Genomic DNA, 21,523 nt, shown 5'->3' on the forward strand with positions numbered 1-21,523 from the left:
CTGGGAAAGTAAATCCTGTGAAGAAAGCACCAGCCATCCCCACCCACCAAGATAGGGAGGCAAACCAACATAGATGAAGCAAAGAAGTCTTCTAAATGAGAGATGGAAGTAACAGCATGTACCAGTCAAGTTGAAGAAGTACCACAACCTGAATGGAAATCTCTCCTCAGACACCTAAATCCAAGAGCTCTTGGAAAAATTAAATAAAGAATATGTATTAATATTTGCTTTGCTACTACAAACTAAAGACCACGGGGTTTTTGCCTCAGACTTGCAGATGAAATATTACATATATCTTGGCTCTCCTGTTAGGATTTGAAATCCTTGAGAGCAGACACTGTCTTTATTTTTATCTTCATCTTTATCACCAAGATTTAGGACAGTGCCTTGGACATAGTAACTTCTTCAGAATATCAAAGTCACCCTCCTGAATGATGAGTGTGAGGTAGAACCATAGGATGGCTTTCATTTGCATTTCTCTTATTATTAGTGATTAACGGATTTTTTTCATTTGACTATTAATAGCTTGGATTTTTTTCTTGTGCATTATTGATATGCTTTAATGATGTTTCAATTGCATCATGGTTCATTATTTTAATAACTCAATCATTTTTAAAAATTTCTTGAAAATGAAGTGTTTATCAGAGAATCTCCCTGCAAAGATTTTTCTCCCCAGTTACAATTTTCTCTTCTGTTCTCAATTGCATTGTTTTCGTTTGTTCAAGTCAAAAAATGAACTCAAATCGTTCATTTCATTTTGTCTGATTTTTTTCTATTCCTTGATTAATAAAATAATATTAAAGGACTCCTGGATAAAGTGTTAAAACTAATAGGAAATTAAATGACTTAATTCTAAGGAACTGATGAGTCAAAGAATAAATCAAAGAAATAGCATATAATTTCATTGAAAATAAATAAAATGAAATAGCACATCAAATTTTTCGAATGCAACCAGTCATATAGGAAAAACTGAAATGAAATGATGAAAAATATTTTCATCCACAAAAGACAGAAGAGATCTACAAATTAGGCAGGCAACTAGAAAATAAACAAAAAAAAAATCAAAATTTTAATATCAATATCAAAATAAAAATTCTAAAAATGCAAGAAGAGATCGGTACAGTTGAAAATTTTAGAAATGATAAAATAAAAGCAAAGTGAAATCTAAATTAACATTATAAAAATAAAAATAATTTATAGCAAGGTAAACTCTTTAAGACTATTTTGATCAATTATATGCCAACAAATGACAACTTAAATGAGATGGATCCTGCATTTACCCAAAAAATAGAAAATTCTTGGAGTATCAAAAAGAAAAAGTACATAATTATATATATACATATATGTATTATAAAAGAGATTGCACACATCACAAAATTAACATGTGTGGCATAGAAGTTATTAGAACATATTTTTAATCAAATTATATCTAATAATGTTCAAATACAATATTATAAAAATTATATGCAAAATGAGGAAAAGAAGGAATCCTACAAAATTCCTTCTATGACACAAGTTGTTTCAATGCCTTAACTGAGGAAAGTAAAAACTGAAAAAGATAATTTTTAATAAACATCCTAAATTACAGAAATGCATTAAAAAAAGCATCTATGATGAACCTTAGAGTTTGTAGTTGGAATGAAGACTTGGTTCAATATCAGAAAAACTATAAATGTCATTTACCATGTTAACATGCAAATGAAAAAATAAACGTATATCAGCAGATAAGGAAAATACTTTGATAAGATAGAATTCACATTTATCTTAAAGGAATTTCTAATAATAACAGGGGTAAAGGAAGGATGTCCATTGTCACCATTTCTACTTGATATTATAGATATTGTAGAAATTCTCATAGTAATCCTTATAGTAAAAGGAAAAAAAGAAAAAAAGATGAAGCAATATGCATAAAAATAAAAGAAACAAAATTATCACTTTTTATTGAGAATATAATAGTTTACTTGTAAGTAAATTATTAGGAAGCTACCTAAAATTTAAATAAAAGAAATACTTTCAGAAGTTTTGTAAAATGCAGTTAATGCACATAAACCATCAAGTTTTTATATATTACCGATAAAATAACCACAAAACAACCCTTCCACAACTTGCTCCTCTACTACTTGTTATACTTTAATAACCTCTAGGGAATCTGTGATCCAGGGCCACTGACTTCCTTACTATTCTTTGCAAAAATACTCCATCTCTAGAATCTAAGCATTTCCTTTGGCTGTTCCCAGTACTTAGGGTACTCCTCTTTCTCATCCTCACCTCCTAGCTTCAAGTACCAGATAAAATCTCATTTTCAAACAGAAACCTTTCTTTGAATCCCTAGTACTTAACAAAGTGCGTGGCACATATTAGGCACATAATAAATGATTATTGATGGAAGGATTGACAGCATTTTAGTATTCTAACATCTCTGTAATGTATAATAAGTCCATGAAACTCAAATTAGTTTTGCTCTTGGCTGTCATGACTCAGTATTTAGTAGGGGCTCTACTGTGTGACAATGTTTTCCTCTCTTTTTATTTCCTCATGTTTCTGATTATTTTGCAATGCTTAAACATCTTTAGGAAATGATGAAAGTAAGAGCTAATCTGAAAACTACTTCTATCCCCTTCATACTTTTAAACTTAACAGTTTCTTTAAACAAGGCAATTTGGTATTCCTATAATTACTAGAAACGTCTTATCTTTATCTTCTTTTAATTTTCTATTTTACTGAAATTTTGATCTAATTAACTTATGATCTGAATGCATTACATAGAGAGCTAATTCTGAAATAATGACCATTTCTATGGTCAATTATTTTTCCTTGTTAATATCCAGTCAATTTCATTTAAAAATACTTGGTATTCAAGACATCCGTCATCTTTTAACTTTCAGGTAACTTCATAGAAGGGGGAGGGTAACGTGTGTTAACGACTCTAAGAGAGTTTCAGAATACTTTTTGCAGATTCAGAGGAAAGCATTGAAAAAAGAGATCAATTATCAATAATAGACTTAAGGCTTTTTAGTAGTCTGTATTTCCCTCTTTCACGTCTTGATCCCAAACCATATTTTCCAACATGATTTTACCAGTCTACTCTTTAACCTTTTTCATATTGAAGCTATGGAGACTCAAATTATATAGTGACAGCCTTACAGGTCTTGAATTCTTCATTAAACTGTCCAACTTTTTCATTCTAGGTAATAGTTTGTAATTTCTAAGCTGCAATTATATTTACTGTGGTCTGTTTCCTCATTATGAACATATCAAGGGCATCCATGAAGTTCTGTCCTGTACTGTCTGTAGCAATAATATTTATCATGGCAGAGGAAGAATAATGATAACTAATAAAAGCTGATAATTATGTAGTGCTTTAAGGGCTCTGAAGTGTTTTGAAGTATTTTACAAATATTACCTCATTTGGTTATGGATTTGAACTCAGGTTTTCCTGATTCTGATATCAACGTGTTAGCCACTACACCACCTATTGGCAAACCAGAGAAAGATGACCACATTGAAGCAGCTTCCCTGCACCCAATTAAAATAAAAATACCAAGGGAAATAACAGAATTACAGCAAAAATATTACCCAACATACACAGAAAAAAGTCAAAAATTTTAAAATGAAAGAAGTAAAAAAGAATTATCTAATCTATCAGTCAAGCAATAAATTCTGAGGATACAAAAAAAAAAAGAGCAGGTATGGTCAGATCATACTTACAGTATAACAATCATTTGTGTGTGTCATGGTTGAAGAAGGACCTTTGGAGTAGTAGAGTGACTGGACTGGCAAACAACCTTAAACTGATGGCAAATAAGAATTATTTGAAAGAAGTCAGGAATTTTATCCCAGAGAAGAAAAGATGCAGGAGAAATATAATGGCTATGGTCAAGTATTTTAAGGGCTGTCAAATAGAAGTGATATTAAATTCTTTTTAGTTGCTTTTTGAACCAAAAGGATAGTGGCAAAGAGGTAAAATCAGGTTTAATTTCAGAAAATAATTTCAATAATTGGAGTTATCCAAAAGTTAAATGGGATACTTTGGGAGGTACTGACATGTTTTTTATAGGAGAACTCCAAGAACAAGCTGAGTCATTCAGATCACTTATCAGAAATGTTTTAGAGGGTTCAAATTTTCAATATAGTTTACCTTAGAAGGCCACAAAGGTCTCATTTAAACCTAACGCATTATGGTTTTGCGTATCCAAAATATTTTCAAATTATGTTAGTGTAAGACTGCAAGATCAAAGTTCAAATCAAGCCTCCAACACTCAATAGATGTGTGAACCTAGGCATGGTAGTTAACTTCTGTACAACTCAGTTTCCTCATCTAAAAAAATTATTTTTTGCAATATTATAGAACCTACCTCCCAGTGTTATTTTGAGGACAAAAGGAGATAATGTTTGTAAAATGTTTCCCAAACCTTAGAGTAATATATGTACACACACACACACACATATATCTATATACTATATATACATATATAATATTTAGATTTCTATCTGCCTATCTATACATACATATTAGCTATTACATCAAAATGTATACATAAGTTTTTATTGCTGTTGTTGAGTCATTTTAGTCATGCCTGTCACTTTGTGACCTCATTTGGGGTTTTCTTGGCAAAAATACTGGAGTGTTTTGTCATTTCCTTCTCCAACTCATTTTACAGATGAATAATAGTGAACTTGAATCAGGTCCAGAACCCTAGTTGTCTTGATGCCAAGGTTAGGGTTCCACCAACTGTCAATATATGTGGGGGCTACCTCTGGTAGATCAAAAGGAAAAAAAAATTGTTATGATTTCATGGAGGTGAACCTCTTTTTATTATTTTATTTATTTTCAGTGTTCTACAGTCACTGTTATATATCTTAGATTTTTTCCCTCCCTCCACTCCTTCACCCTACTGTACCCCTCCCTCCCTGAGGTGGTATACAATTTTATTTAGGTTCTACACATAGATTCCTATTAAATACATTTTCACCATAATCATGTTGCATAGAAGAATTAAAGTGAATGGGAGAAATCATAAAACAAACCAAAAGGTAATACCAAAGAAAATGCTCTGCTACTTTCAGTGATTGAATTCTATATTTTTTTCTCTGGATTTGCAAGGCATTTTGCCTTAAAAGACCACTGGGAATTTTTTAAGTCCTTGCATTGCAATCGAGTTCTAAGTCTAACAGAAAAAAATCCTCACATGCTGTGGTTGTTGCTGTGTACAAAGTTCTCTTGGTTCTGCTCCTTTCGCTCAGCATCAGATCGTATAAGTCTTTCCAGGCCTCTCTGAAGTCTTTCTGTTCATCATTTCTTATAGCATAATAGTATTCCATTACATTCATATACCACGATTTATTCATCTATTTCCCAATTGATGGGCATTCCCTTGTTTTCCAGTTTTTGACCACCAAGAAGAGTGCTGCTATAAATATTTTAGTATATGTGGGACCCTTTCTCATTTCTATGATCTCTTGGGAATACAGTCCTAGAAACAGTATTGCTGGGTCAAAGGGTATGCACACTTTTGTAGCCCTTTGGGCCTAGTTCCAAATTGCTCTCCAGAATGATTGGATCAGCTCACAGTTCCACCAATAATTAATTAGTGTTCCAACTCTCCCATATCTTTTCCAACAATTATCATCTTCCTGTTTTGTCATGTTAGCTAATCTTATAGGTGTAATGTGGTATCTCATAGTTGTTTTGATTTGCATCTCTCTAATCAAGAGTGATTTAGGGCATATTTTCACATGACTATGGATATATATAATTTCTTCCTCTGAAAAGTGCCTGTTCATATCCTTTGGCCATTTATCAGTTGGGGAATGACTTGTATTGTTGTACATTTCACCCAGTTCTCTATGTATTTTAGAAATGAGGCCTTTATCACAGACACTAGTTGCAAAAGATCTTTCTAAGTTTTCTGCTTCCCTCCTGATCTTGGTTGCATTGAGTTTGGTTGCACAAAAACTTTTCAGTTTAATGTAATAAAAATTATCGATTTTGCACTTCATAATGCTTTCTATCTCTTGTTTAGTAAAAAATTCTTCCCTTCTCCATAAATCTGATAAACACACTATTTTTTGCTCCACTAATTTGTTTATAGATTCAATCTTTATACCTAGATCATGTACCCATTTGTTCTGTATTCTTGTGTACAGTGTCAGTCATTGCTTTATGCCTAGTTGCCACCACACTGTTACCCAGTTTTCCCAGTAACTTTTGTTCAACAGTGAGTTCTTATCCCAGAAGCTAGGGTCCTTGGGTATATCAAGCAGCAGATTGCTACATTCATTGACTATTCATTGACTACATGCAATTGACTATTGCATCTTGAGTATCTAGCCTCTTCCATTGGTCTACCCTTCTGTTTCTTAGCCAGTAACAATGGGTTTTGCTAATTGCTGCTTTATAATACAATCTGAGATCCAGTAGAGCTAAGCCACCTTCCTTTGGATTTCTTTTCATTAGTTCCCTTGATATTCTGGATCGTTTGTTATTCCAAATGAATTTTGATATTAATTTTTTAAGCTCTAGAAAATAATTATCTGATAGTTTGATTGTTATGGCATTAAATAAGTAAATTAATTTAGGTAGAATTGTCATTTTTATTATATTGGCTCAGCCTACCAATGAACAACTGATGTTTTTCCACTTACTTAGATCTGACTTTATTTGTCCAAAACGTATTTTGTAATTGTGTTCATATATTCCCTGTATTTTTTTTTGGAAGGTAAACTCTCACATATTGTATAGTGTCTTCCATACCTTTAAATGGGATTTCTCTTTCTATCTCTTCTGTTAGGCTTTGTTAGTAATATATAGAAATGCAGAATATTTGTGAGGGTTTATTTTGTAACCTACAACTTTTCCAAAGTTGTTTATTATTTCAAATACTTTTTAACTTGAATCTCTGGGATTCTCCAAGGATATCATCATATCATCTGCAAAGAGTGATAACTTAGTTTCTTCTTTACCTGTTCTAATTCCTTCAATTTCTTTTTCCTCTCCTATTGCTACAGCTAACATTTCTAGCACTATATTGAATAATAGTGGTAATAATGGACATATTTGTTTCATCCCTGATCTTATTGGAGATGCATCTAGCTTATCTCCATTGCATATAATGCTTGCGACAGGTTTTAGGTAGATGCTACATATTATTTTAAGGAAAGTTCCATTTATTTCTGGGTTTTCCAGTGGTTTTAATAACAATGGATGTATTTTGTCAGAAGATTTTTCTGAATCTATTGAGAAAAACAAGCAGTTTCTGTTAGATTTGTTGTTGATATGATAAATAATGCTAATAGTTTTCCTAATATGGAACCAACCATGCATTCCTGGTATAAATCCTACCTTATCATAATATATTATTTTTGTGATAAGTTGCTGTATTCTTTTTGCTAAAATCTTATTTAAAATTTTTGCCCTTATATTCATTAGAGAAATTGGTCTATAATTTTCTTTCTCTTTTTTGACTTTTCCTGGTTTAGGTATCAAAACCATATTTTTATCACGAAAAGAATTTGGGAGTACTTCTTTCACAATTTTCTGAAATAGTGTATATTGTATTGAAATTAGATGTTCTTTAAATGTTTGGTAGAATTTGGTAAAATGCGCATGTAAATCCATCTGGCCCTGGAGATTATTTTAGGGAGTTCGTTAATGGTTTGTTCAGTTTCTTTTTCTGAGATAGGGTAATTTAATTATTCCATTTCCTCTTCTGTTAATCTGGGCAATTTATATATATTTTTTAAAGTAATCATTCATTTCATTTAGATTGTCAAATTTATGGGCATAAAGTTGGGTAAAGGATTTCTAGTTATTGTTTTAATTTCCTCCTCATTGGAGGTGAGTTCACTGTTTTCATTTTTGATATTGGTAATTTGGTTTTCTTCTTTCTTTTTTTAATCAAATTGATCATAGGTTTATCAATTGTATTGGTTTTTCCATAAAACCAACTTTTAGTTTTATTTATTAGTTCAGTAGTTTTGTTAATTTCAGTTTTGTTAATCTCTCCTTTGGTTTTTAGTATTTCTAATTTGAAATTTGCTTGGAAATTTTCAATTTGTTCTTTTTGAGCTTTTTCATCTATATGTCCAATACATTGTTGTCCTCTTTCTCTATTCTATTCATGAAGACATTAAAAGATATAAAGCTTCCCCTAAGAACTGCTCTTGCAATATCACATAAGAGTTGATAGGTTGTCTCATTATTAACATTCTCTTGAATGAAGTTGTTGATTATTTCTATGATTTCTTGCTTAACCCACTCATTCTTTAGGATTAGATTATTCAGTTTCCGATTTATTTTTGGTCTATCTTTCCATGGACTTTTATTACATGTAATTTTTATTGCATTATGATCTGAGAAGGATGCATTGACTATCTATGCCTTTCTGCACTGGAATATGAGATTTCTATCCACTATTACATGGCCAGTTTTTGTATATGTGCCATGTACTTCTGAGAAAAAGGCATATTCTTTTCAATCCCCTTTCAGTTTTCTCCCAAGATCTCTCATATTTACCTTATCCAGAGCTTTATTTACCTTCTTAGCTTCTTTCTTGTTTATTTTGAGGTTAGATTTATGAAGTTCAGAGAGGGGGAGGTTGAGGTCTCCCAGTTGTTTAGTTTTGCTTTCTATTTCTTCTTGTAACTCCCTTAACTTCTCCTCTAAGGATTTGGATGCTATACCACTTGAAGCATATATATTTAGTAATGAAATTGCTGCATTGCCTGTGGTGTCTTTTAACAGGATATAGTTTCCTTCCTTATGTCTTTTGTTTAGATCTCCTTCTGCTTTTGCTTTGTCTGTGATTAGGATTGCTGCCCCTGGTTGTTTTTTTTTGTTTGTTTGTTTTGTTTTGTTTTTTTTTTTAATGTTAGCTGAAGCACAATATATTCTGCAACCTTTTACCTTTACCCTGTGTGTATTCCCCCATTTCAAATGTGTTTCTTATAAACAACATTGCTAGATTATGGTTTCTTATAAATGTGTTTCTTATAAACAACATATTGTTAGATTATGGTTTTTCATCCATTCTGCTAACCATCTCCATTTTATGGGAGAGTTCATCCCATTCACAGTCACACTTATGATTAATATCTGTGTCTTTCCCTCTATCCTTTTTCCCACTGTTTGTGCTTTTAGTTCCCTCTTCTCCTTTCCCCTCCACAATAGAGTTTTAACTTTTGACCACCACCTCGTGCAGTCTTCCTTTCCTTTTTTCAGCCCCTTTCCTTTCACTCCCCTTTACCAATACTACTTCTTCCCTCCCTTTTAGCCTCCGCTCTCCTTTTTCCCCCTTTCCCTCCTACTGCCTATAGAGTTAGTTAAATTTATAAACTTAATTAAGTTCATTGTTACCTCCTTGAACCAAATCAAATGAAAGTACCTCTCAAATAATGCTCACCTCCCTCCCCTCTTTCCCTCTACTGGAATATAATTTTGTGCTTCTTCCTGTGATGTAATTTACCATTTTCTGCTTCCTCCTTTTCACATCTCCTGTTAAAATTCCCTTGCATCCTTAAATCACATTATCATCACATATTTTACTTTATACCCACTCCCTCTATCTATATTTCATAATAGATATCCAATTCTCAAGATTAACAAGTATCATCTTCCCTTATGCAGAGGCACACAGTTTGCCCATATTAAGTAACAAGTTTGTTTTTTTTTCCTGTTTACCTTTTTATGCCTCCCTTGAGACCTGCATTTTAAGAGTGAATTTTCTATTGCATTCTGGTCTTTTTATCAGGAAAGTCTGGAAATCCCTTATTTCATTGAATGTCCATGCCCTTGCCTGAAATGCTATTTTGAACTTTCCTGGGTAATTGATTCTTGGTTGTAGTCCCCTTTGCCTTATGCGATATCATATTCCAATTCCTTTGATCTTTTAATGTAGAAGTTGCAAGGTCCTATGTGATCCTGACTGTAGTTACTCAATATTTGAATGTATTCTTCCTGGCTGTCTGTGTATTTTCTCCTCCACTTGATTGTTCTGGAATTTGGCAACTACATTCCTTGGTGCTTTTAGTTTGGGAGGTGAACAGTGGATTCTTTTGATGGATATTTTGCCCTCTAGATCTAGGACTTTTGGGCAGTTTTCCTTGATCATTTCTTGGAAGATATCATCCAGGCTCTTTTCTTCACCTTGGCTTTCTGGTAGGTCAATATTTCTTAAATTTCCTCTCCTCCATCTCTTTTCGAAGTCAGTTGTTTTTCTAATTAGTTATTTTATATTTTCTTTTATCTTTTCATTGTTTAGATTTTGTTTGACTGATTCTTGGTGTCTCATAGAGTCACTAGTTTCTACTTGACTAACTCTAATTTTTATCAAATTATTTTCCTTCGTTAATTTTTGGATCTCCTTTTCCATCTGTCCAATTCTTCCTTTTAAGAAATTATTGTCTTCAGTTAGTTTTTGTACTTTCTTTTGTCCAATTTTCCCAGTTAGGTTTTGTGCTTCCTTTTCCATTTGTTCAATTTTCCTTTTTAAAGAGTTGTTCTCTTGTGTGAATTCTTTTTTCGTATTTTTGAAATAATCAGCCAGTTTTTCTTCCTTTTCCTTCTTCAGCTCTTCCAAGAGTTCTCTTTGTGCATTTGACCAGTTCATAGTCCTTTCTGAAGTTTCAGATAGAAGAACAGTCTCAATACTGACCTCTTTGGTATTCATGTTTTGGTCCTTGTCCCCATAGAAAGATTCTATGGTCTTTTCTTTCCTGCTTTGTTTCTTACTTACGATGATGACGCTTTGTGTATTGTGGCCTCTGGTTCTTTCAGCTAGAAGCTAAAAAACCTGTTGCTAAGCTGGCTAGTGTGAGAAAGCAGAGGCCAAGTGAATTCTTTCTTTTTGCGTTTCCCTGAATTAGTCCTGGAGCTAGCTTGTAAAATGTGGGGAAGAGTTGGTCTGGTCATAAGAGAACTCTTAGGCTGAGTTGGAGCAGTGGCAACCTCAGTGGTTGGTGATCCCAGCTGCCCTAGTATCTTCCCATTTCCCCTGCTGAGGCATGCCTGGGGTCCTGGTGTTAGTGTTTGTGAGACTCCACTCCCCTGGAGCTCCAGATTTCCTCCTGGTTCCCTGAGGTAAGGCTGAATAGGACAGCTCCTGTCCTCCACCACATCAAGAGGAATACTCCTTAGTGATTTTCCTAGTCTCCCATGCTGTTTGCCCCTTCTGCTGATCGCACTGTTGCAGGATTTTTCTGGGGAAATATTTTATGATTCTTACAAAGTCAACAAGGGGAGGGCAAGAAAACATTTATTAACCACTCTGGCATTTTGACTCCCAGAATTTCAAGTAGGTGAGTTACAGACATTTAATATGCAGGCTGATGGTCTCAGGAGAAGTAGCTGCTGATACCTAGGTCATTACGGCTCTCAGTCACTTGGCTCTGCTAAACTCCCACCGTGGGCTGATGTTCAACTGTGCTGCTGCTGCCTCAGACTTTCTCTGGGGCTTTACTGGTTGACCCTGGTGCACTGAGGACACGCAGCACTGTGTGCTGAATGCTGTGTGCTTCTTCACCCCCGTGGAACAGATCCTTCCTGTCAGCCTTCCAGTTTGTCCTAGGCTGTGAGTCTGCTACAGTGTGTCTCCTATTGGATTTTGCCCCTCCAAAATTTGGTCAGGTTCTCTTTTTAGACATATGTGAAGGAGTTTGTCTAAGAGCTTAGGTGAGCAGTTGCTCTCACTCCACCATCTTGGCTCCGCCCCCTGAGGTGAATCTTTTCATTAGACTATATGCATTCTACCTACAGCCTAAAATTGAAATTTTGGGTTTGTATGATGTGGGATGGATCTTGAGGGCTTCTCAATAACCACACTTATTTTTCATCTTAGACTTCCACTAGAAATTTTCCCAAAAAACATCAACACATGACATATATGTTTGTAACCACATTAATAAAAAAGTTTCTCAGGTTTTATGCAAGCATTCAGGCTAACAACATATCAAATACAAGACAGTCTTTATTAACATGTCAAAATCCAAAATATTCATTAGTGATCCCATAAATAGTCAACATAATTCTCCCTGCCTCTATGATAGACTTTCACCGTTTAGGGAACTACATAGATTGTCTGATTTCCAATAATGTCCTGAGAAGGAGGCTGCCCCACCCAACAAGAGGAAAATACTTGAAATTAATAGACACTCATATCATCTTAAAATGAGTACAATCTCCCTGGAATATGTATTTTCTTTTTGTTGCTGTAAGTTTGTTTTAATTTTTATTCAAAACTTAACAGAGACCAAATAAAATTCTTATTTCCTTGTACCTAGTAGCAAAAAAGAAAGACTTACACATGATGTTGCAGATCTCTATTATGCAGAACTTACTGTTTTTAAGTACATAATAAATTCGTCTTGTAGCTCTGCCTTGGACCTTCTTTTCTTCCTTTATACTATTTCACTTGGTGACCTCATTAGATACCAGTTTCAAGCTATTGAGAACAAGATGGTGTCTATCTATAAAATTCTCAGATTTATTCTCTGTCCAGATTTTCTGAGTCACATTTCCAACTACCTATTGAAATCATATAAATTGGATGTCCTATAGACATCTTAAACTCAACATATTCAGAGTTAATGATCTTTCCCTTCATTTCCCTTCCAACTTCTCTATTACTAAAGTGACTACTACTATTTTCCCAGTCACCCAGTTTCACAACCTAGGTGTCATCCTTGAGGACTAACTCTCCTATCTCTGACCTTTTCAACATCTTTTATGTATTTTCTTTCTTGTAATACTGTCACTACCCTGGTGCAGGACAGCTTTACTTTAAGCCAGGATAATTTCAGTAGTCTTTTATTTAAATAGATTGGTCCCTCTGACTTAGTTCTCTCCTCTCAAAAGCAATCCTCCTAAAGAGCTATTCTGAGCATGTAGTATCCTAGTCAATAGATTCCAGTGGTTCTCTATGATCTCCTGCATCAAATATAGAATCCTTTTTGTCTTTTACAATGTGTAAGAGTTAGACAAGGGTTAAGTCTCCACAAATGCAGGTTTAACACTCATAGGTGTTTCTAACACAAAGAAATCATATCCTTTCATGTGCCTACAGACAATCAAATTAAAGTTAGTGGGTTTGCTTCATCCTCAAACAAGATGTTGACTGATCTGGCTCAAACTGGTGAGGGCTAACTAAGTAACTAATTCAAATTGCAAACTTCACATGCTTAGTGAGCTTCGTTAATATTAACTGACATGCTTTAAGGATGGGGATTGACACCATTTTTGAACATGAAATGTATGATGAGGTGAGGTAACATGCTCAGATATAGCAAGGAAGGAACATGGGAGGGCAGTATACGGAAGTTTGTAAGTCACAAGAAGTCAGACCAATCGGGTGTCTTGAGGGAGGAACCATTCCAAGCTAACTGCTAAAAAGTCTTCTTGTTTCTGTATTCAATGCTCTTTCCTCCTGAAGAGGAGGATCAGAGCCCACTTCTGACCAGGAATGTCCATCCTCTGGATTTTATCAATGAAGATTACCTTGATACTGAAATTCAGTGTCAAGTGCATTTCTAACACAATCCTTCAAAAACTTGCCCTTTTCTACATTTCCACTCTTCTCACAAACTATTACTATTCATGACACTGGTCTCCTCTATTGGTCCTTTCATAAGGAACTCTTATGGCCCTACTCTTAAATATTTCACTGATTGCCACCTGGACCTAGAATTTGATCCCTCTTCATTTCTGCCTTCTACCTTCCTGGGCTTCCTTTATGTTCAAGTAAAGTGAATTTCTACACAAAGCCTTTCCCAGTCTTCCTTGATGTTAATGTCAGTTTAGCCTACATATTTATATATTTATATTTGCATCTATCTATCCATTTATTTGTTCATTATTATTTGCATGTTGTATCCCCCATTCTATTGTGAGATACTTGAGAGCAAAAGTTTTTTTGTTTTGTTTTGCTTTTCTTTGTATGCCATGCACTTAGTACAATACTAGGCACATAGGAATTGCTTAACAATGCTAGGTAGTTAAAGGATTACTGTTGCTTAGTTCTAGAATTCTTTCTTTCTTGTTGCTTAGAGTGTTTTTTCTTTGATCCAGGAGGTTTGGATTTGAACTATAATGTTCCTATCAATTTTTACTTTGTAATTTCTTTCATTATATTTTCACTTTGTCCTCTGATCCATTTCTCAAAATATAATGTCTAGGGTCTTTCTGTTTTTGGTTATGACTTTCAAGTAGCATGGTTTTTGTTAAATTATGTCTCCTCAATCTGTTTTTCAGGTCAGTTGTTTTTGTTATGAGATACCATATCCTTTCCATTATTTTCAATCTTTTGACTTGATTTTAATGTCTTCTTGTACCATGGTCTCATTAACTTTTATTTCATCCATTCTAATTTTTAGATGACTGTGCCTTAATTAAGGCTGAACCTCTTGACTCATGGTATTAATTCTCTTTCCATTGATTTCTTTTACCACTCTTGGTTTTTTTTCCAATTATTTTTTTCTATAGTGCTTATTTCATTTACAGAATCCTCTTAATTTTTGCTAAGAATTCTAGTTGAACTTATGTCCAAATTGTATTTTCCTTTCAGGCTTTGCTTCTGTATGTTTTGGAGTAGTGGTCTAGTTTTGTATTTTTAAAGCCCCAGCTGTCAGAGTGATTATGGTGGCATTTATTTTTGTTTGTTTGCTGATTTTTTTAGCCTACTTCTAGATTTTAAACTTTTTTGTTAAGTTTGGGTTCTGTACATTTCTGTAGGAGATATCTTGTCTGTTCTCATGATCTGCTGGATGTTTCTGATCTTTTTTTTTCAGTAATATTGTTTGCACTTTTTATTTAAGGTTCTAAAGGACAGCTTTGGATAGAGATCTGCAAGCTTTAGCGCTGCCAAAATGATCTGATCAAAAACAAAGTTTAACTAGTGGCCTATAAGTCTGAACTCAGCAAGTTTTTGACCAAAGTTTGCATCTGAGCAATACATCTAGTTGGAGTTCCAGGGGCTCTTCTATACTCAGCTGTGATCAACCAGCTGCAAAGTTCTAATAGCTAAGTGAGATGCCAGATCCCTTTGGTTTGAAGATTCTCATCCTTGTTATTTCCCTGCAGGCTGCAAAGGGGTAGGGGCTGTCACACTCCATCTCCACCTCTGGGGTTAGAGCCATACTGCTTGTTACTGAAGTTGCTCCTCCTTCACTACCCTGCCTTGGCCTCTGCCTGCTCTTTGTTCTGTAACACCAACCTTGACCTCAAGTACCCTTCTTGGTCTTTCCCTGGATTTGTGACCTGGAACTGAGTAGTACTAGTATTATTACTAGTATTATTATTACTACTAGTAGTAGTAATACTAGTAGTAGTAGTAGTAGTAGTAGTAGTAGTAGTAGTAGTAGTAGTAGTAGTGTGTGTGTATGTGTGTGTGCGTGTATGTTTTGGCAGAACCCAATCTGATGTGTTTTCCAGATCTTTGTGTAAGAGGAGTAAGTGAGGTAGATTGGTTATACTATTTCATGCCATTCTACCCTCTTGGCTAGCCTGTCTAGTCTTTTAAAGTATATTTAATTATTGTTTTTGTATCTTGGTTGTGCTTTACTAGTTTGAATCCTGAATGAAATTCAAAAAAAATGAATTTTCTATTAATTCCTCTAGGATATTGTCATTGCTGTATAAAATTCTGTCAAATTCTATGGGTTTTCTACCCTGCTACTTTCCTGAGGTTGTGATTCTTTATTCTATTCATTTCTTTGTTGAATTTCTGGGGTTTTGTAAGTTGATTATCATGTCATAAGCACATAAGGATAGTTTTTCTCCTTTTTTGCTTCTTTGATCCATTCAATTTATTTTTTCTTATAGCTATTGCAATCATTTCTAGAATTATGTTAAATAGTAGTGGGAAATGGTTATTCCTCACTTAATTTTTATATTATTAGGAAAGTTTCTAAAGTTTATCACAAATAATGTTTGATATGTACTATTTAACTTATCAAAATGACTCTTCTATGCACAAAATTTATGAACCTTGTAGCAGAAATTAATGTTGTATTCTGTCATGTTATTTGACTCTATTGTACTAAAATACATTATCAGTATATGTAAGTATTATCAGAACCACTCAGATTGTCATTGCTACCACATTTTTCAATATCTTTGTTATCAACTAAGTACATAATGATCTGATTTAATAGTGTTGAATTGTCAGTGTCCTCAGTTGATTTGAGTAGATGTCTGTTATTGGAAAAGATGATAACAGTTAGGGACCAGGTAATATATACATTCTGAATTATGCTTCCAGATTATACATTTTACTTTTCTAACACAGGAATGATTTTAGATTTCAGTCACATGACATATATTTCTCTTTGGCTCTCTATTTGAAAAAGATATTATGCAATTGTAAACTAGCATAATGAATCACATTATTTACCAAGCCATTGGAGATTTATTATTCTTACATATGAAGATTTTTGAAAAGGGAATTATTTTCTCATATCCTAATATATTTCACTTGCCAACACAACTTAATGTTTGTATATGCATGATGGTTGAAAGGAATATTTTTGCTAAGAAGTATTTACAGGTTTTCATCTCATACTTGTGCATATGCATTATTTCCTATTTAATCAATGATGCTTGTGATGTTTAAGGTTTTTTTTTTCAACTTATATGAATAGGAGACTGTAAATTATTAATCCTGTGTTCTACCATTTATCTTCTGTACTGTAAATGTTTCACTTTGATTAAATATGAATATTCACAGAGGAAAAGAATCAAATCACTGCTTATTGACAGTTGACCTGAAAGCATCTCATCAATTTAAATAGACATCAACTAGTTGTTAACAGACATGAACTTTCTGCTATGCTAATAATAAATACAAATTGGATTTGATGGTGATGCTGCTAGCATTAAGATCCATGTTCCAATTCTGATTTAGTATCTTCTATAAAAGCAAATTTATAAAATGAACATGTTATATAGAATATTCAAATCATTTATCCCATACATGCTTCCATATTTTTGTAGCATAGATACCAATTATGAAAGAAGTATTAAAATATGTGGTGGAACAAAACAGTTTGAAAAGTACCTGGATTTAAATATCTACAGTAACTTTTAATATGAAATGTTTTAAATTTTAAATTCTAGAGAATATTACCGTGAGTTAAAATGCTTAAATCCCAATTGCTTCTACTGAATTCAGGATCCTGGACAGCAATAATATCTATTGTTAGATAGAAAGAAGAATATAAGATTTATTAAGTGCTTATTATGTACCAAATGCTGAGATAAATGCTTTCCAATATTATTTCTTTTGATCCTTACAACAGCCCTGGTAAGTAAGTACTATTATAATCATCATTTTACAGTTTTGGATATGTTTAGTAAGCAAAAGGTGAACTTAATTGTCACACAGAAAATACTATCTTTGTAGATAAGTCATAAGCAAAGATTCATCAAAGATATATTTTTTCTTAAAATTGTCCATCATAAAAAGTGTATGCTTGAAACTTTTGGATTTTTATTCAAATTCTGACTTCTTGTCAGAAATCTGAGTTCATTAATGTCTGTCCAGCTTTATGTGAAGTGCTCTACAATTAATATCCTCACAACAACCTGGGAGGTGCTGTTACCATCCATACTATTCAGTTGAGAACACTGAAGTGAAGAGAAGTTATATAATGGTTGAACAGTTCAAAAGTATCTAAAGTTGCACATGAACTTCACTCTTTCTGGTTCTTGGTCCAGTGTTCCATCTACTGCCCCATCTAACTGACTTTAGGTAGCCTAGAGTTCTAGTCCTGAACAGGAATGGACTTGTTTAAGTGAGGAATTTGCTCAGTAGGTGTTCTTTAGTATGTCCTTGTGTCAGTCCATCTGTAGATGTGGGCATCTGTACTTAACTTTTCAGAGCTGGAAGTAAATTCAAATATCATTGATGCCAACTTGTACCTGAACAAGATATGACTTATGATTTTTCAGCAAGTGATTATTTAAAAATCACTTCAAGAACTTTAGTGAGAGGGATCCTACTGCTTACTGAGACACCCCATTGATATTTTGTACAGCTGAAATTCTTAGGAAAATTTTCCTTGTAGTGATCCTAAATCTGACTGCCTACAGCTTCTTTTCTATTGTTTCTGGTTCTGTGCCATGGAGCCAAGAACAAAAAGTCTAATGTTTATTCTACATATCTTCAAATTATTGAAAACAGTTATCATATCCCATGTTCTCCAGATCCCTGAGGACCATGGTCACTGTTCTCTGGGAACTTTGCAGCCTGTCAGTTTCCTTCCTGAAATAAAGAGCCCTTGAAATTAACATAATAGTTCAAAGATGGTCTGAGTACAGTAGAGTGGAACTAAAACTTTATATTTTTTTCCTGGAGAATCTACCTGTCTTTTTGCAGCCTTTGTCAAAATAACCTTGTGTGTGTGTGTGTGTGTGTGTGTGTGTGTGTGTATGCATGTGCCCATGTAGACAATCTTCATTCAGATTTTGTTGCTCTTTAGCTCAGAATCATACAACAAGGGAACCAGATTCAGATGGTTTTCTGGAATGAATTTGGCTATTGCAGCTGCTCTTATATATGAAAACAGAGAGGAACATTTTCCACTTGCATCCTAGCATGTCATTGTGTTTTTAAAGTCAAAGGAGAAAACTAAGTTGATAGAATTCTTTATTATCAATTTAATTCGCCTTTGTGTACTCAGGAATACTTCAAGAAACAGAACAAACTAGAAGCAAGCTAGACCATTTTATTCAGAGATTGAAATAATCTTGAAGTAGTTTCATGTGACAAATGGAAGTAACATTTACCATTAGAGCCGTTTCTCTTATTACAGAGATCTTTGAAAAATGTTTAGGAAAATTGAGTGGAAATATATAAATTGACCAAATTCTCATCTTAGGAGAATTTCAGTAGGCTATGTCATAAACAATCAGAAGCAGGAGTTTAATTTCAACTACATTTTGAGCCATATAATTTTGATATCAGTAGAGTCCTAAATTCTCTAAAACATCAGTTATTATTTGAAATCTGTGATTACCTGATATAATAGATATAATTTGTGTCTATGCAAACCAGTTATCATTGATCCAGTTTATATTCAGTACATTTATTTTATTTTAAATTCTCTTGTTTATTAGCAAAAGGCAGTTTATAACAAAAAAAAATTGGCATCATTCATGCTGTACATTGACGAATTCTTTAAGCAACTGACGTTGATTAATAATCGGCAAGGATTGTCACTGTATTACATTACAATTAATAAGCCTCTCTGGCCTTGTTAGATGTAAAAACAATGTCTTGACAATTATACTTGTTATGTAGAAGCTAGTTCAACAACTAAACTTTGAATTTTTGCAAAAAGAATGAACATGTTCTTTGAAGTATTCCTAACAATTAAAATAACAGAAAGCAACATTAGAAATTTCTGTTTGTGTTCCATTTACAATTGTATCTATCTCATGTTATTGCTAATTAAAGAAAGTATCTTACAGTATGCCACTCATTTTTCATTATGCTCATAAAAATATAGTGTGGGATGGAAGGTGGAGCACTAAAATTCTCCCAAAGCTTTCTTTCAAAGAGAGTTGGGACCTGAAATTTCCAGAGAACTCTTTGCTTTTCTCCTGCACTTCTAATTGGTTTCAGCTCCTTCGAATATGATGACCCTTCCTGTCCATCTTCCTTTCCTGCATAGGCTTCCCTCATTGGCTTGTAAGCTTCTTCAGGGAATGGATTGTTTTATTCTTATTTGTATCTCCAGTACTTATTATGGTGCCTAGCACATTAAAGATGCTTAGTAAATGTGTACTGTATGGTATAATATTGTATCTGGGGAAGGAGTGCAGATTTTTCAGTTAATAAGATAGATGATGATAAAGTAGTATTCTCAGATATGGCATAATTAAAAACTCCCAGTTTTTGTTTTTATATTAAATCTAGGACTAGGTAGAACTCATCTATCACAACTATCTCTCTCTCTCTCTCTCTCTCTCTCTGTATATACATATATATATATGTATATATATATATATATATATGTATATGTGTAAGTATATGTATGTATATATGGTGTTTGTCCTTTGTTCTCAAAGAGGACCATGACATCAAGATGATGACATGACTTGCAGCTGACTTTGATTTGAGTGAAGGAGGGCTGTGAAAGGTCACCAACTTCACATTCTTCTCCTGAGCTATCTGGGTCCAGTGATCAGATATTCATCAGAATGACTGGAGATGGCCAAGGATGCAATGGGAGACCCTGGTCATTTTAAGCTAAGGTCTTATCAGATTCTCACTTTGAGTGAGATACACACATTCAATGAATAGACTTCTTTAAGTAGTTACTCAAAGGATGGCCCCTTGAATAAAAAAATCAAACTGGGAGGGGAAGAAACTCAGTGTTCCTGGGTAAAAGAGAAATAGTTACTATTTAGTATTTACATAAATAGCAGTAGTGTATAAATAGATGAATGGACAGAAGATAGATGATAGACCATAGCTATAACAGTTCTTGGTTGAAATTCCAGGCTGAGGAGGAACAAGAGCACAATTAAAGCCTGTGGTCCCCGGGGAATAGGGAACCAGATAACAGTTCTAGGGTGGAAAAGAGTTATGAGGAGAGAAATGACCACACTTCTTCCTAGATCATACCATTTTGAAAAGACTGACAACTTACCAACCCCCAGAACTAGCCCTGAAAACAGCTGTGTGAAAAATCTGAAGTTTAGGACAGGGCCCCTTCCATCTCAGGAGCAGAGCCCAACTTTCATGTAAAGTTAAGTCAAGAAATAGGCTGGAAAATGAGCAAGGAGGAAAAATCAATCTGACTGCAGAAAGTTATTATGATGACAGGGAAGGTAAAAACACAAACTGAGAAGATAGTAAAATCAAGACAGCTATATCCAAGGCCTCAAAGAAAATGAAGTAAATTAATTCACATAAAAGAGGGTTTAGAAATCGATTTTGCCGTACAGAGAAGTAGGAGGGAAAGGAATAAGAGAAGGGGGGGAGACAAACAGAAAAGACAGTGGATTGGAGGAGGCAATGGCCATAAACAAAACATTTTTGAGGAGAAACAGAGTGAAAACAGAGAGAAAAGAGAGAATGAAAGAGAGGGAAGGATAAAGAGGGGGGAAATAGGATGGGGTGGGAATAAATAATACCTATAAACATTATAAAATTTACAGCAAGTCTCTCTATAAAAGTCTCACTTTTCAAATATATGGACAACTGAGTCAAATTTGTAAGAATTCAAGTTATTCCAGGATTGATAAATGGTCAAAGACATAAACAGGAAATTTTCAGATGAAATAATCAAAGCTATATATAAAAATGAAAAAAAATGTTCTAAATCACAAAGTTTTAGACAAGTTCAAATAAAAGCAACTCTGAGATACAACTTTAAACCTATTAGATTGACTAACATGACATAAAAGGAAAATGATAGATGTTGGAAGGATGTAGGGAAAATTGGGACGTTGAAGAGAGGAATTTGGAACAATGATCCAAAACAATTCCAAAGGTCTCATGAGAAAAATGTTATCTACCTCCACATC

This window comes from Notamacropus eugenii, chromosome 5 (assembly GCF_028372415.1).
Source record: "Notamacropus eugenii isolate mMacEug1 chromosome 5, mMacEug1.pri_v2, whole genome shotgun sequence".
In the NCBI taxonomy this organism is placed as follows: Eukaryota; Metazoa; Chordata; class Mammalia; order Diprotodontia; family Macropodidae; genus Notamacropus; species Notamacropus eugenii.